We start from the raw sequence: 16,015 nt of genomic DNA, 5'->3' as shown, positions 1-16,015 counted from the left end.
GTATAAAAGGAATGAGAGGAGATTAAAAATCAGAAAATCAGATTTTTTCTAAAAATCAGCTCGGGTACTGTTCACCCGACCCAAAAACCTTATCCGGCTGATTTCTCCACCATCCGACATCGCCTCGTGTCGTGCCACCTATCAAACTAACGGGCTCGACGAGCTCCATCTTTTGGGATACGCCTTGCACTCCGGCGACAACCACACACGGTGTAGCAACCGCCGGAAGTTACTGTTGTGGCGGCGCCGCCTCCACCGGCCACCATGGCTCGAGATTCTTGGGGGGTTTTGCTTGTCTCAGTCCCAGCAACATTTCCACAAAAGGAATCGAGCCAAATCGAAGTGTAAGTACCCGAATCAAAATTTCAATTTCTAGGTTTTGTGAATAGTGCCGATTTTATGTTCTTCGTTGTTTGGACTGTTTAGGCTCGGATTTAGACCTTGGTGTCAACTAGGAAATTGTTGGAAATGTTGTTTAGGTTGTGGTGGTGAAATTTGGTGATGATTGGTGGCGGTCAGTGAACAATAACACCGAATGAATAGTACTGTGAATAGTGATTTTGTAACAGTAACTGTGAATAGTGATCTGTAAACAGTAACTGTGAATAGTGATCTGTAACAGTAAATGTGAATAGTGATCTGTAACAGTAAATGTGAATAGTGATCTGTAACAGTAAATGTGAACAGTGGCGTGGTAAAATAGCACTATGAACAGTGTCTTCGGACGAGTTTTGTTTTCGAATGAGTTTTGTCTTCGGACGTGTTTATGAAATATGACATGTATATGATATAATGGATTATATATATATTTTATAAATGGTAAATATGTACATATATATATAGTTTGCTATATAATATACTGTTATGATTTTATCGTGTTTTATGTCATTTTGATGACGAGATTTATATATCGAGCATGTGATTTTGATTTGTACAATATGATGTGAGATTATTGTACGTGATTTTAACATGGAGATTGTTAAAATGTTGATTTGTCTTCGGACTTGATTTTTAGTACAATATGATGTGAGATTATTGTACGTGATTTTAACATTGAGATTGTTAAAATGTCTATAATAAACCCTGTAAAACATCATCGTTAGTATAGAATAAGCACGGAACGTTCTTTCCGGGGAATTGAAGGGAACTCTAAACTTTTAGTGTTAACAAATAATGGGGGGTTTGAGATTGATTATTAACTACTAAAATAAAACCTAAATTATTATTTACATGATCGACTTCTCTTTAACAAACTTAAACCAAATTTACCATTACACCACATAATTACAAGTTCGAACCTATCATGCATTCTAATTCAACCAATTACATACTTTTTAGACACCAATACAATTAGAGCCTTAGGGGATCATCTAATCATGCAAGATTTCAATTAACATTTAGATTGACTTATGGCCTAATCTAAATTTGCATGCAATCAAATTCAATAACACTTAAGCACCAAATCTTTGTTGGAGACATGTTTCATGTATGGCGTCACCCACCATGGTTTTACATGCAAATTTCCAGAATTTTTACCACTTTTAATCAACACAAACCGAACCTACTTAGGGCATGATTCGATTTGTGTCAATATGGTTGATGAATCTAGCACTCAAACACAATCTTAGAGACTACATCCAAGCACTAAATTCATATGCACATATCTGAAAATTATCTAAAAGTATGAGAAAGATGATTAGAACACAACAATAGAAATACAAACTCATTAATTATAGGAAACCATTAATTTGGTAAAGAACTAAAAATCCAATACAACAATCTGAAAATTTCGATTCTTAATACAAAACAATAATCCCACACAAACATCATACTACAATCTTCATAGACAAAGTATTGTAAAAAATCAAAAACGAACAAACCCGTGGGGAAGAGTTGCAAAAATCACACGTTGTAGGAACCTTGGAGGTGTGTCTTCAATGGTGATTTCGGTGGAGATGGAATTTGTATATGGGGAGAATGGCTTGCTGTTTTGGTAAAGGATGTTTGAGGTAGTATTTTGGTAGAGGTTTGGCTCTTGAATGCAAATGAGAAGTGATCCTATTTGAGAGGTGAAGCCATGTATATATAGAGGAAAGATGGAGGGTTTGAAATTGCTTCTTTCTTCCTATAAACATGCCATGCTTTAATTCCTAAAACATGGAAAGTTTTATTCCCTAAAACATGCCATGCTTTAATCCCTAAAACATGCCATGTTTTATGCCTTTAATGATCATCTTCTATTTAATTGTTGCATGACTTGGCTCCATCTTTTTTTCTTTAATTATCTCTTCAATCAAATATGAAAATAAGAAAATAAAATCATAAGTAAGAGATAATTAGTTTCAAAACCTAACAAGGATTCCTAGTCAAACTAGGACTCTAAACCAATAATGCGTTTTAACTCATGTAAGCACAACAATGCATCCAATACCGCTCAAGACTCTTACTACGACTCAATGACTCAATAGTACAATAATAAGGGCTAAGCAAAGTACAAATTGAGGTAAAAACATGTTAAAAACGTCGCACAAAGTGCTCCTATCATTGGCAAGTCGGAACCTAGCCTTTGGCCGGGCGAAAGTTACGATACAGTTAGAGCTCTAGTCTGTCTGTCGTAGTACTGCATGTGAGGTAACGGGTGGTTATCTGCTCATGGGTACTCAGATTGTTTTGGATGTTGGGTAGCGGGTGGCTATCCAATATCGGCGGTGTATTACGAGAGGGGTAACAGATGTGTACCAGCGTTCTTGGTACCCGTATTATAAATGCATTTGGGTAACCAGAAGGGTTACTTAATTTCTCATGAGCACTTCTTTTCATATTTCTTTGGGACAACCAGATGAGCCGTCCATTGACTCATGAGTGCATTTATATTTGTTTGATTTCTGGATTTTCGTATATATTGATATGCGAGTTATATATTTTCATTTTACTCATACAAGCTGTAAAGCTTACCGGGTTTGTGTTTACAATCCCGGTGCACAAATTCGATGGTGTAGTGGATAACTCCGCAGGTGTGGATTAGCGGGAATTGACGGACCGCTCAGAGGACTTGAAGTTATTTATCTCCAGCTTGTGTGAGGATTTTGTGTGACTATCTTGTGAGTTTGTTGTGAGGATTACGCAATTCCATTTGTTATAATATTGAATTATAATTTGGGTTGTAATAATCGGTTTAACTGAGTTGTATTTTGAACTCAGAGATGATCCGCTGTGGCATTTTAAATGATTTCGATTCGTTGAAATTGTTTGGTGTTTAACGACTTTGAAATTTTAAGTTTTTAAGCTCGAAATTTTTGAGTCGTTACAGTTGGTATCAGAGCCTAAGTGTGTATTTGGCGATTATCAATATCATCCGGGAGCGATGATCCGACTACAGGCGGGCACCCATCACATGCTCCTCGGTATTGATATGTCGTCGGGTACGCGAGAGTGTTAGGAGCCATACCTTATGGTTTGGTCATGTAGGGAGTATTGTGATGATACTCCGATGATTCACTTTCTTCTGAAATTCCATGATTGATATCAGTTGGATCTATTTTGTCGAATTCGAGACTTGACATATATGACTGAGTGTTAATTGTTGAATGGTGATGAATTTGGAAAATGGCCGTGGACAGGGCCGAGGACGGACGAGAGGTCGAGGCCGAGTTAGGGCTGCAGGCCGAGTCCACAATGTGGAGAACCTTTATGAGGAGGCTGCTCCACTGGAAAGACAAGTTGATCTTGTTGCTATCGTTAGAGACGATAGTCGTGTGTTGAGGTTGATCAAGGACATGAGTGAGCTGCCAGTGCTGTCATTTCATGACGCTTGGATCATATGGTAGCGGACCATTGGATCGGAGTATTGGGACTTATTTGGTGATGATTGAGTACTCTGAGTTAGAGAAGAGGATGATAGCCACATTCATTTATTGATAGTTGGCAGTGGAGGGGTTATGATTGATTCCTACGCCTATGGGAAACTCTCTATGTGTCACTTCGCTTTTGTGACAATGAAACTTTCTAAGATGCTTTCAATATTCCGAAACACGTGGTGAAAAATTTCTTCAAACCCTTTGAGCTAGCCAATAAGGGGTTAATCTACTATACATCAATGTATGTTATACATCTCACATTCAATGGTTGACAATTTATATTATTTTTCTGACTCCACTCACAAAAAAAATATCGACCGTCAGATGTATGATGTATACATTAATGTATACTAGAATTTTCCTCCAATAAGCACTACGAACGAATAGAAACTTCTCATTCCGGTTATAATTCCACCGTAATTTATCTTGGTGTACACCACGAATAAGAGGAATACCCATAATTGCCTCCACCTCATTAATTGTACCAACCAGCTCCCAACTACCTAAATCCCACTCCCCAACCACTGTAATGAGATCTGCAACTCTCAGATTTCTATTCAGCCCATTTTTTCAAGCCACCTTAAAATCTGGAATAACTGGAACCCACGGACCCTGAAAAATCTTGTAATAACCCGAATTTTTAGAAACTAAATGTCGAGTATTTTCAAAGTGTTAAACTTGTGAAATTAATTCAAGACGACAATTGGGGGTTTGCGACATTTCGAAACGAAAATGGAAACGTTCTCGGATCGTTTAATTAGAAACGTAACGTTACCGCAACGTATAGATCGACTTTTATTCCGTCGCTCGGTTGCGAAAACTTCCTTCACGAAAGTCGTAGAACTCATCGATACGAATTCGTGGACACGTCATGCGTTCGAATCGGACGTCGGACGCGAAAGTTATTAACATCGGAAGTTCGTTTCCGATTTTGGAAATAGTATAAAATGAAGGAGAGGAGATTAAAAATCAGAAAATCAGATTTTTTCTAAAAATCAGCTCGGGTACTGTTCACCCGAGCTCGTGTACTGTTCACCCGACCCAAAAACCTTATCCGGCCGATTTCTCCACCATCCGACGTCGCCTCGTGTCGTGCCACCTATCAAATTGACGGGCTCGACGAGCTCCATCTTTTGGGCTACGCCTTGCACTCCGGCGACAACCACACACGGTGTAGCAACCGCCGGAAGTTACTGCTGTGGCGGCGCCGCCTCCTCCGGCCACCATGGCTCGAGATTCTTGGGGGGTTTTGCTTGTCTCAGTCCCAGCAACATTCCCACAAAAGGAATCGAGCCAAATCGAAGTGTAAGTACCCGAATCAAAATTTCAATTTCTAGGGTTTGTGAATAGTGCCGATTTTATGTTCTTCGTTGTTTGGACTGTTTAGGCTCGGATTTAGACCTTGGTGTCAACTAGGAAGTTGTTGGAAATGTTGTTTAGGTTGTGGTGGTTAAATTTAGTGATGATTGGTGGCGGTCGGTGAACAGTAACACCGAATGAATAGTAACTCCGCATGAATAGTGATCTGTAACAGTAACTGTGAATAGTAATCTGTAACAGTAAATGTGAACAGTAGTGTGGTAAAAACAGTACTATGAACAGTGTTTCGGTAAAACAGTAATTGTGAACAGCGGTTTAGTAAAAACAGTGAATAGTAAACATGAACAGTGTTCCGTGAACAATGTTTTATGAATAACATTTAGCTGTGCTGAACTCGTCACCTGATATTTTAAGTATCATTTTCTAAGCATTTATCGTGCTATTAGGTGACTGACGAAACGAGTGAGGAAATTACTTTCAGGGTCGTGGAAGTTGCACGCAGGAAAGAAGGTGAGTAAAATCTCACATATTTATGAATCTACCCTTGCGGAGATTCAAGATTTTACAAGAGTTTTTAATATTAAATTACGACATGTATACGATATAGTAGATTATATATATATATTGTATAAATGGTAATAAGTACATATATATATAGTTTGCTATATTATATACTGTTATAAATTCATTGGGATTTGTCATTTCGATGACGAGAATTAAATATTGAGCATGTGATTTAATTTGTACAATATGAGGTGTGATTATTGTACGTGGTTTTAACATGGTGTTTGTTAAAACGTTTTGTATTCGGACGAGTTTTGTTTTCGAATGAGTTTTGTCTTCGGACGTGTTTATGAAATATGACATGTATATGATATAATGGATTATATATATATTGTATAAATGGTAAATATGTACATATATATATAGTTTGCTATATAATATACTGTTATGATTTTATCGTGTTTTATGTCATTTTGATGACGAGATTTATATATCGAGCATGTGATTTTGATTTGTACAATATGATGTGAGATTATTGTACGTGATTTTAACATGGAGATTGTTAAAATGTTGATTTGTCTTCGGACTTGATTTTTGGTACAATATGATGTGAGATTATTGTACGTGATTTTAACATTGAGATTGTTAAAATGTTGATTTGTCTTCGGACGTGATTTGGTACAATATGATGTGAGATTATTGTACGTGATTTTAACATTGAGATTGTTAAAATGTTGATTTGTCTTCGGACGTGATTTGGTACAATATGATGTGAGATTATTGTACGTGTTTGGCAAGTCGGAACCTAGCCTTTGGCCGGGCGAAAGTTACGATACAGTTAAAGCTCTAGTCTGTCTGCCGTAGTACTGCATGTGAGGTAACGGGTGGTTATTTGCTCATGGGTACTCAGATTGTTTTGGATGTTGGGTAGCGGGTGGCTATCCAATATCGGCGGTGTATTACGAGAGGGGTAACAGATGTGTACCAGCGTTCTTGGTACCCGTATTATAAATGCATTTGGGTAACCAGAAGGGTTACTTAATTTCTCATGAGCGCTTCTTTTCATATTTCTTTGGGACAACCAAATGGGCCGTCCATTGACTCATGAGTGCATTTATATTTGTTTGATTTCTGGATTTTCGTATATATTGATATGCGAGTTATATATTTTCATTTTACTCATAGGAGCTGTAAAGCTTACCGGGTTTGTGTTTACAATCCCGGTGCACCAATTCGATACTGTAGTGGATAACTCCGCAGGTGTGGATTAGCGGGAATTGACGGACCGCTCAGAGGACTTGAAGTTATTTATCTCCAGCTTGTGTGAGGATTTTGTGTGACTATCTTGTGAGTTTGTTGTGAGGATTACGCAATTCCATTTGTTATAATATTGAATTATAATTTGGGTTGTAATAATCGGTTTAACTGAGTTGTATTTTGAACTCAGAGATGATCCGCTGTGGCATTTTAAATGATTTCGATTCGTTGAAATTGTTTGGTGTTTAACGACTTTGAAATTTTGAGTTTTTAAGCTCGAAATTTTGGGGTCGTTACAGTGTCTGCAATATATTAACCAGCACAGTCAAAACAAAACTCTCAACAAGCTGACATTTTGTAAATAAACTGCCATTACATGCATGTATATCGCCTTAGTTCTTCACTTTTCAAATTTTTAGTCAAGGACAAGGTCAATAAAAGAAATCTCTAAAGAAATAAACCACATGAAGGAAACATATATAATGTTTCAATACATACCTCTAATGAACAGATTGATTACCAAGTTCAAATAATGATTTTACTTTTTTTGGGTGGATGTGTATATCATAACATTATAAAAGGAGATGCATATGTTAATATATCATTACTCCCTAGTCCCTACATATACATATACCATCATAACTATATGCATATTGAGTAACTAATTAATCTGATAAATTTATTAGACCACGAATTCATGTACTTCACTCATACATCAACCCTCTAATTGGACACTGATTGAATAATTAATAACTTCTTACAATCATATTTATTTCCAATATATTTCCAATAAATTTAGATCACAAGCACTGGGCCTAGCCTCTTGTATATATAGATGTGTGTGCGCTCATAAACCTGTCACTCATATACAGCTGGTAGGTACCGGTGAATACAGAATACATTATACATACATATAGTTAAAATGGCTGCAGCTTGTAAGGTTCCTTCCGTGGTTCGGCAACTCTTGGCGTTCGTTTGCATAGTTTTGTTCTTCTCATCATGTAAGATTACTCATCATCTTACAAGTATCTTACCTTGATAGTTTTGTTTCTATTGTCAATTTTTTTTTAATTTTACCTTAACAGCAATTTTTCTTACCTTGGTCGATACTTTTTTTTTCTTGATAATTTATAGCAGTGGTAAGACATGCAGAGGGACTGGGGAAATCACCAGTACAATGCATAGGTTCCTGCTCGGCTTTCCCAGACTGTAAAGCAGCTTGCCTATCACAAAATTATCCAAAGGGAGGAATCTGTATAGGATTTGGAAAAGAACCTCCGGCTTGTTGCTGCAACATATCCCCAACGAAGGGCACTATTGAACCTCCAAAAGCAGAACCTAGTGTCCGTTCTGGGGTTATCTGGAATGGTTTTTGATCGGCTATTTCTTGCCATTGATCGAAGTTAGCGGAAGCCTATAGTTCAGTTTATGTATTTCATACCAATGTATGAATCGTAGGCTATCTTTGGCCTTCAAATTACAAATTATAAAATGAAAGCTTTATATTATCTGATAATCAATAAAACAATTATTTAAATTTCTCATGTAGCTTAATATATTAATTATGATGACTTTGATACAAGAAACTAATTAGGCCCATGTGACATTGCCACTTGAGTTGGAACTTAATCTCTAGGAGCTCCGCAATTGCCGGAATCGCCTAGGGTTTCAAAGAAAAAGATTTCAGTTCCATCCGACGACAACGTTGAAAACGGGAATTCTGGCAGGTCAATTTGGTGGCCTAGTTTTGGGTTACTGATGGGGGATCGAGAGAGGGTGACGATTTGTTTGCGGTCGGAATTGTGTATCGGATTTTGGATCTGCAGCGCTTGTTTTCGGCGGCGAGGCTATGGCACAGTCTTGAGTTCCGATCGTGATCTGTTGGCAGGGGGTTTTGCGAGCAGTGGTCTGAGACGTGAAGGCGGAGACCGCGGCGACTTCCCTGGTTTTCTTTTCGGATTCAGGTTGGTCCAAGGCATGTTCTCGGCTAGGTTGAATCTTGACAGTGGTGTGCTGCTCTGCCTCAAATATGGATGGTGGCTCTTCGGCAGAGGTCGGCGTTGACAACGGTATCGGCCCTGCGATTAGAGGTCGGTGGCTTGATGGTTGTGTGGGGCCTCGGCTCATTTGGGCCTAGGTTTGGGTCAATTTAGGAGGCTTGGGTGTTTAGCTCAAGTCATTTTTATTTATTTTTTTGGGTAGCTTTGTTGGAGTGTGGTGGGGTGTGCCATGATTATAGTGTCGTTTCCAGGAACAAATGGTTTAATGACGGTTAATTCTTTGTGTCAAAGTAATGGAGAAGTTGTCTATGTATATATGCCGGTAATTGTGGTATGTACTGTTGAAATGAGTTGTTTCTTCTTAAGGTTGACTGTAAGGAGATATCGGCGTTTGTGTAATTGTTTTTAGATTACAATCGAACCCATTTTGATTCTTGTCCACTGTAATTACTTATTTTCTAGGTAGGGGGTGGGGAAGAGAACAAAATGCCAAAAACTAAGGCAACTCGGGCTTCTTTATATCTTGTTCACCATTGTCGCTACTACGATGCATGAGGTATGAAATGGAATCCTTTCATCGAGTTCTACTTTTTGGCATAATTAGTTTTTAATTTGAATGAGTTATGTATGAATTGGAATTTTGGGTTGCCATCGGGGTCCCGAAGAGCCATTGTGCATGGTGAATTGGAGAGTATTTGTCACACCCCGGAACCATTTCCGGTCTCAAAATGCAGTAGTAATCGCCGTAGTCCTAAGTTAGTACCAATCGATACGGGATCATACGCATCGACAGCGCCAACTCACGACTACAAGGCTATGGGGATAAGTAAATAATAACAAATTTGGGTTAAAAACAAAGGAAACTCAATTTATTGAATAAATACGATAAGCGGTTGGTAGCAAATAAAATGAAAGTTCAAATATGACATGAGAAAAGTGTGTTATCATAATAAATTGGGTCAAAGGAAAACAACTGCATAACTGAAATGAAAAATAACAAAGTACGCGTTGTGCAATTGTTAAAATAGAAACGGAGATCGGGTAAATCTGAAGTCACACCGGAAGCTGACCCCTTAGTATCGAAAGTGAACCACGAGTGATGCAACGCCACTAGCACAGTAGCACCTAATCCAAGTCCTCGCGAACCGGCTTCAAGGTACCTGAAAAATAGAGGTGAGTACTCATCCTTACTAACCCGATGCGAGTGAGACGACTCAACCGTAGTTCGGTTTGAAAACCATTTATATATATATACATATATATAAATATAACATTATATATAGACCGATAGCGTAAAAACATGTAACGAAAATCAAACTGAGACTATAACAAGTCTCATAAAGTTTAGGGCAAATCAAGTAAAATCATGTAGATATAAAATATGCGATTCGGCTCAAAATATCAAATTCGTTGATGGGGTATATCCAACCCGACCGGCTCTAAGGTTCGCCTTCGGGCGAACCGACAGCTAATAATGTGCGACGGTGCCAGACATCAGGACACTGTTATCACTGTAGTAATAAGTCACACGGTGCCGGACATCAGGACAACAGATTCACCATATAATAATAAAACATTCGGTGCCAGACATCAGTACACGGAATCACCGACTTATAATCATGCATAAAATAAAAATGGTCAGTCTCGAGACAATACGTCCAAAGTAAAATGCAAATGGATGCAAGCATGCGATAAAGACGTATAGCATATACATTTATATATAGAAAAACACTAACCCGGAAGGTACCGACTCACCCTACCTGATATACCATGGTAAAAACCAGGGAATTTACCCTGTCAGCTCCACGTGGTTTTCCGGCACAGCTCCTCACAATCTCAACCAAATGTGACATGCAAATATACTACGAGCAACATAAGGAAATTCCCAACACAACCACATCAAAATCAAGAGGATTTAAGCTCGTTTGGTATCTCAACCAAGAGATGCAGTGATTCTCGTCGCCTCCGAGTTCCGACACCACAGTTCTGAGCTGTTGGGACTCCCTTCCCACCTCCGTGACTCTTTTGCAGCTGCTGCAAGCTCCCATACAAGCCCAAAGCTCCAAAATGATTGTTGAATATGAAGGATGAGCTTGTCGGAGTTTGGAGAACACGCCGGCGAGACCAACGATTTTGAAATTATGAGTTAATGTTCCAAAACTTAGGAAAAACAGTGGATCGACTGGGCAATGAAGAATAAAGAAAAAATTTACCAATAGGAAGCCCATGGGGTCACCGGAGTTGGAGAGTTTGGCGACGGTTCTTCGTGGCTCCAAAACTCAAATTTGCCGGAAGTAGGTTGCATGTTGGTTATGTTGGCTCCATCGAAGAGAGGAGAGGGAGAGGGTCATGCCGGTGGTGGTCTCGTGGCGAGACGTCGCTGGACGACGCCCTAGGCGGCGGTGAAGTTGCGTCGGTGATGCATTTGTGTTGAAATATATGTGAGAGAGAGATGTGACGAGGGAGAGGAAAAGAGAGATGCTAGGGTGTGTGGGTGTGTATTGTAGTTGGGTATATATAGGTTGATATGACGGTCCAGATCAATTCACTTAAATGACGGTCAAGATTTAAAAACAGAAAATATGGAATTTTTAAAATACGATTTAAAATAGTTAACTTCGTAATTGCGTAGAAAATTAACCGAGCGTTGTAACAATATTCCGCGAATACTCTCGCGCTCATGACGACGCGTAGTTTAATAAAAAATATTAAACTACATTTTTGACATCTCAAAAAATGTCGGTTAACACGACAATTATGCCAGAAAGATGAAGAAATTTTCTAGGGGCTCACAGTATTCTTATGCTATTTGATTCATTTTCAACTTTAGTCCCAAGGCAGGCTGGAAAGCTTATTGGTTTCCTTGTGGTTCAATATGCCTATCCTGCTTGAATATGATATCGGAATCAAGGCAAGATGGTTTATTAATGGTCTTCCTTCGTCTTTGACTATGTTTACTGAGTTCATAGTCTTTGATTAGTGAGAACACGCGAATTAGTACAATGGACAACAAGGCGTCAGAGAGTTTAAAGTTGGATAACTACGCCGAAGTAGTGTATAACTACGACTCTCATATCCTGATCGAAGGAGTACTTGGATTAGTTGGATACATATCCAGAATAAGAGACAAGCCGATTGATTTAATTTAAATATTGCTATCTTTTTTTTTTATTGAGTTAATTGTTTAATTAAAGATAGAGAAAATAAATAATTACAAAAATAAAAATACTTTATGGTTAATTATGATTAGATATCAGAAAATAAAGGGAAATGTGACATTTTGTTAGGAGGTGGGCATGTAGTGAGCATATTAAGAGTGGGCGGGAAATTTGTTTCCTTCATCAAATGGCAAACACAATAAGCATAAATAATCGGAAAATTCTAGCATACGATGATGCATGCTATATAACAGTCTTTTCCTCCACACACTACCACGCACACATCCACGTGCATGTTATGAAACTCATTGTATCATCATACACCAATGTATGTATAACATACACTGCTTCACAGTAGATGAACCCTAAATAATCAACCTTTTTTCATTCTTATATTGGAAACTCTGTTCAAATCAGTGGCGGATCCTTTCACAAGGTTAGGGATTTTCCCATTTAGGATTTCTGGCTTTCTGTGTTTGCTTTCCATCCACCCTCGGTTATATATGCTTGGAGATATTTTGATGCAGATAATGTAAAACAATAAGTTCAAAAGTGTGAATCACAGAGTATTTTGTGTACATTGTAAAAAATAAAAAAATTTGCCTTCGGCCAGATTTCAAACCTCCTTAGATTATAATTCTAGATCCCCCACTAGTTCCAAGCATCACCTAAGCACCCATTCAGGATCCGCCACTGGTTCCAATGTCAATGTGGCCACTCATTATTGGGGCTAGGCATCCTCACCCCTTGATCAGGCGAATATTAGGGCAAAGCGACAATGATGTACGGAAAATGACTGCCCTATAAGCAGTGATGAATGGCATCCAATACCGCTCTTTGGCGTTAGATGGCCTACGCAACAACACCAGACACGTCTGTGAGGAGTTCTGGAGCTACTTGTAGTGTGAATCTACACTATGCCATTAATACACTTAGGCGACGACCACTGACGAGAAAGACAAAATTTCGTCGCCCCAACAAGTTTAAGCGACAGAGAAACATGTTCGTCTCTTCAGGAAGACCTTCCATAGCTCAAAACCCTCTGGAGCGACGAAACAAGAAAGCCATCGCCCAAGTTACGATACTAAAGCGACCGCTTGTTATGTCGTCACTTAAACAATCTGAAGCGATGAACTTTGTTTTCTTCCGTCGCTTAAAATGTTCTCTTAGGTGACAAACGTTATTTTATTTCGTCTCTTAAATGTTAACAAAGAAGTTGCTATTTATTGAAGGCGTTATTTAGAGTGGACCACCGTTGTCGAAATTAACTCTTAGATGTGATATATATGTAGAATAAGGAGCACAATTAAAATTTAGGCCAGAATGGGCGTCGTTCGGTCATTCGATCGTTGATAAAACCGGAAATACAACTAATATATCTTATGGGTAAATGATAGGAGCACAAAATGTGACGTTCTTAATGCGTTTATGCCATATTCTTACTCTTTGTTACCTCTTATTTAATATGTTTTAGTTTCTTTTGTATGAATAAGTAACTAGGTAAAGCTTATATCAATTATGAGTGAATTGATGATGAAATCATCCTAAATGTTAAGATTCATTGTCGAGATATGATTCCTTGTTCGAGTAGGATTCATCCTTTCCTATTTCTTTGTTTCTAACGTACTTATTCTTATTAGGAAATACAAATCCATGTTGGAGAAGGAAAGCAATCCAAGTTCCACAAGGAAACAGAAGAAGATATGCCCTTAAAAGCCAGATCCATGCAAGAATCAAAATGATGTCAAGATTCGTAATCCAACTTCGACGGGCTCCCTTGGATAGCTCCGATCGAATTAAAAGACGTACCATATATGGATCGAAATATCTGTGAGTCTAGTTTCTGTAGGATTTGGAATCAAATCAATATCTTATTCCTACAGGGAGATATGACCGAATCATTACTCGGAGATCCAGTGAGCTCGGCAGAATTATCTCAGCCATTGATTTGCTTTTGATCCAAGGGCTATGAGGGAAACTTGGGACCTTGTTTCTCCTACAAATAGAGCATAAATCTATATCAGAATCACCATAAATTCCTGCACCAAAGAATGTCAAAGAAGACATGCAGCAAATTAAATAAGAAGAGGTAAGAAAGTCAAAGAAGGCATGCATCAAATTAATGAGAAGAGGTAAGAAAAATCAAACATGGCTGCAAAAATTAAGACTCTTGCTGCCTCCCTAATTCAAACGAAGAAATTTGTGCAAAATAAACCAGCATTAAAGGAGGACGAAGATATACAATCAATGTCCAATCCTTATAGAAATCAGAATTCTGGCAGTGCAGATCATCCAACTTTGACGGGCTCCCCTGGACAGCTCACAATGATTCAGAAAATGCATGATATATGGATGAAAAGATATATCAGTCTATTTTCAAATTCCATTGGAATCAGCTCAATATCTATTGTCTAGAGAAAGTTATGGCCAGAACAAGGCACAAAGGTCAGATCTGCCGAATTGAAAATATCTAGGAAACCTCAACCAATTTGGTTTCAACTTTATGGACTTTGTGGCCATCCTCCCATGGGTTTCTTCCCCTATATATAGCACCTCATTTCCACAGAAAAAATGATCATCAACCTTGCTCCCATAAGACTTGCCAAAGCTCTGCCTTAAACACTACTCATCATCCTCAAAGTCATTCAAGGCGAAAACATCATCTTCCTTTCATTCCATTCGATCCAAAACACTACGCCTAGGATTTCCATTCAAGTTGAAGCCGTGCTGCCTTGTTTTTATACCACTAAGGAGATTTACAAAGTGTAACTCGTTACTTCTTCAACTATGTTTTCGGTTTGGATTCTTTGTGTGATGTTGTGTTTATGTTTTTGGCTAGTTCTGAATTTGTGGAATACTCATGTAGTTTACGATTTTGCAAGTTGTTATAAAGTAGTTCTAATTTTGTTTTCTATGATTTCTATGTAGATGTCGTGAGTTTATAATTCAATGATTTAATGATTCTCTTTCTTTGTGCGTTAACTATATGTGATTCAAGGCGCTAAGTTAGTTTTGCATATAAGATTCTTAAGTGTTTTTGTTAACTTGTTAAAGTAAGTGACATGCTTAACTTGTTAGTAATCACTAGGAATTAACCATGATTCGTTGTTATCTAAGATGTGCTAAGTAATTAGATAAGAAATGAATCAATGAAGTGGTAAGATTGAGAATGACATGTTACCTTATAATTTCTAAGCGTTAAGATAGGATTACCAGGCCATGTTTCGAGTGAGGGATGCGCTAAGTAACCTAGTTCGACATTAGGTTGTTGTTTGTTCACTCAATACTTGTTTGCTAAGGCTCGGTGTTTGCATATGATGAGATTATGATTTTGAAGCTACTTGTGACGTTTTGTTTGGTGATGTTTATGTGTTGGTTGGTTGATCACATGTATATATTAGTTTAGGATTTATTTTTATGTTCTTGATCCGATCCTCTATCAAATCTTTATATCTCTTATGAATTCGTTGTTAAATGTTTGTGATTCTTTGCCCTGGATGGATTTCCGGTTTGTGAACGATACCCTCTTCCTTTATACTACTAACAATGCTTACAGGGTTAATATTGATCTCGAGTAATCGAACCGATCAGTAAACCTCACTTCAGGGACCTTTCGGGAGGCGGGGTTATCATATTCCTGACCCCGTGGTGATTCCCTTCTACTGTCTCCTATCAGTCGCATAGGAAGATTTCCGGAAGGCGGCGGTCAAATGGTATTTGTGTGGTCAAAGTGCACTTTTTCTGTTTACTTGACAATCAGGTGATCAAACGACGTATGTTCCATTTCAAATTTTAACCGTGTAATATAATATATGTATATTTAATATCCAACAGTCAGTTAGTCCAAAGGGATTACTTTTCTAATTGAAAACCAAAATATCCCTATATGTTGTGTAATATTTGTACTAGATTAACAAAG

General features: G+C 38.1%; 1 long non-coding RNA gene across 1 annotated transcript; it reads left to right on the top strand.

Annotated features, from left to right (window-relative positions):
• The first annotated feature begins 4,862 nt into the window (after window positions 1–4,862).
• On the top strand, window positions 4,863–7,172 carry LOC126785466 (uncharacterized). Its single transcript, XR_007671044.1, has 3 exons — window positions 4,863–5,162; window positions 5,624–5,687; window positions 6,927–7,172. It is a non-coding gene; the product is annotated as an uncharacterized LOC126785466 (long non-coding RNA).
• Window positions 7,173–16,015: the final 8,843 nt, after the last annotated feature.

Source organism: Argentina anserina, chromosome 2 (assembly GCF_933775445.1).
Source record: "Argentina anserina chromosome 2, drPotAnse1.1, whole genome shotgun sequence".
NCBI classification, from domain to species: Eukaryota; Viridiplantae; Streptophyta; class Magnoliopsida; order Rosales; family Rosaceae; genus Argentina; species Argentina anserina.
The sequence above is the reverse complement of the archived record's forward strand: the minus strand, read 5'-3'. Positions and strand labels throughout refer to the sequence as shown.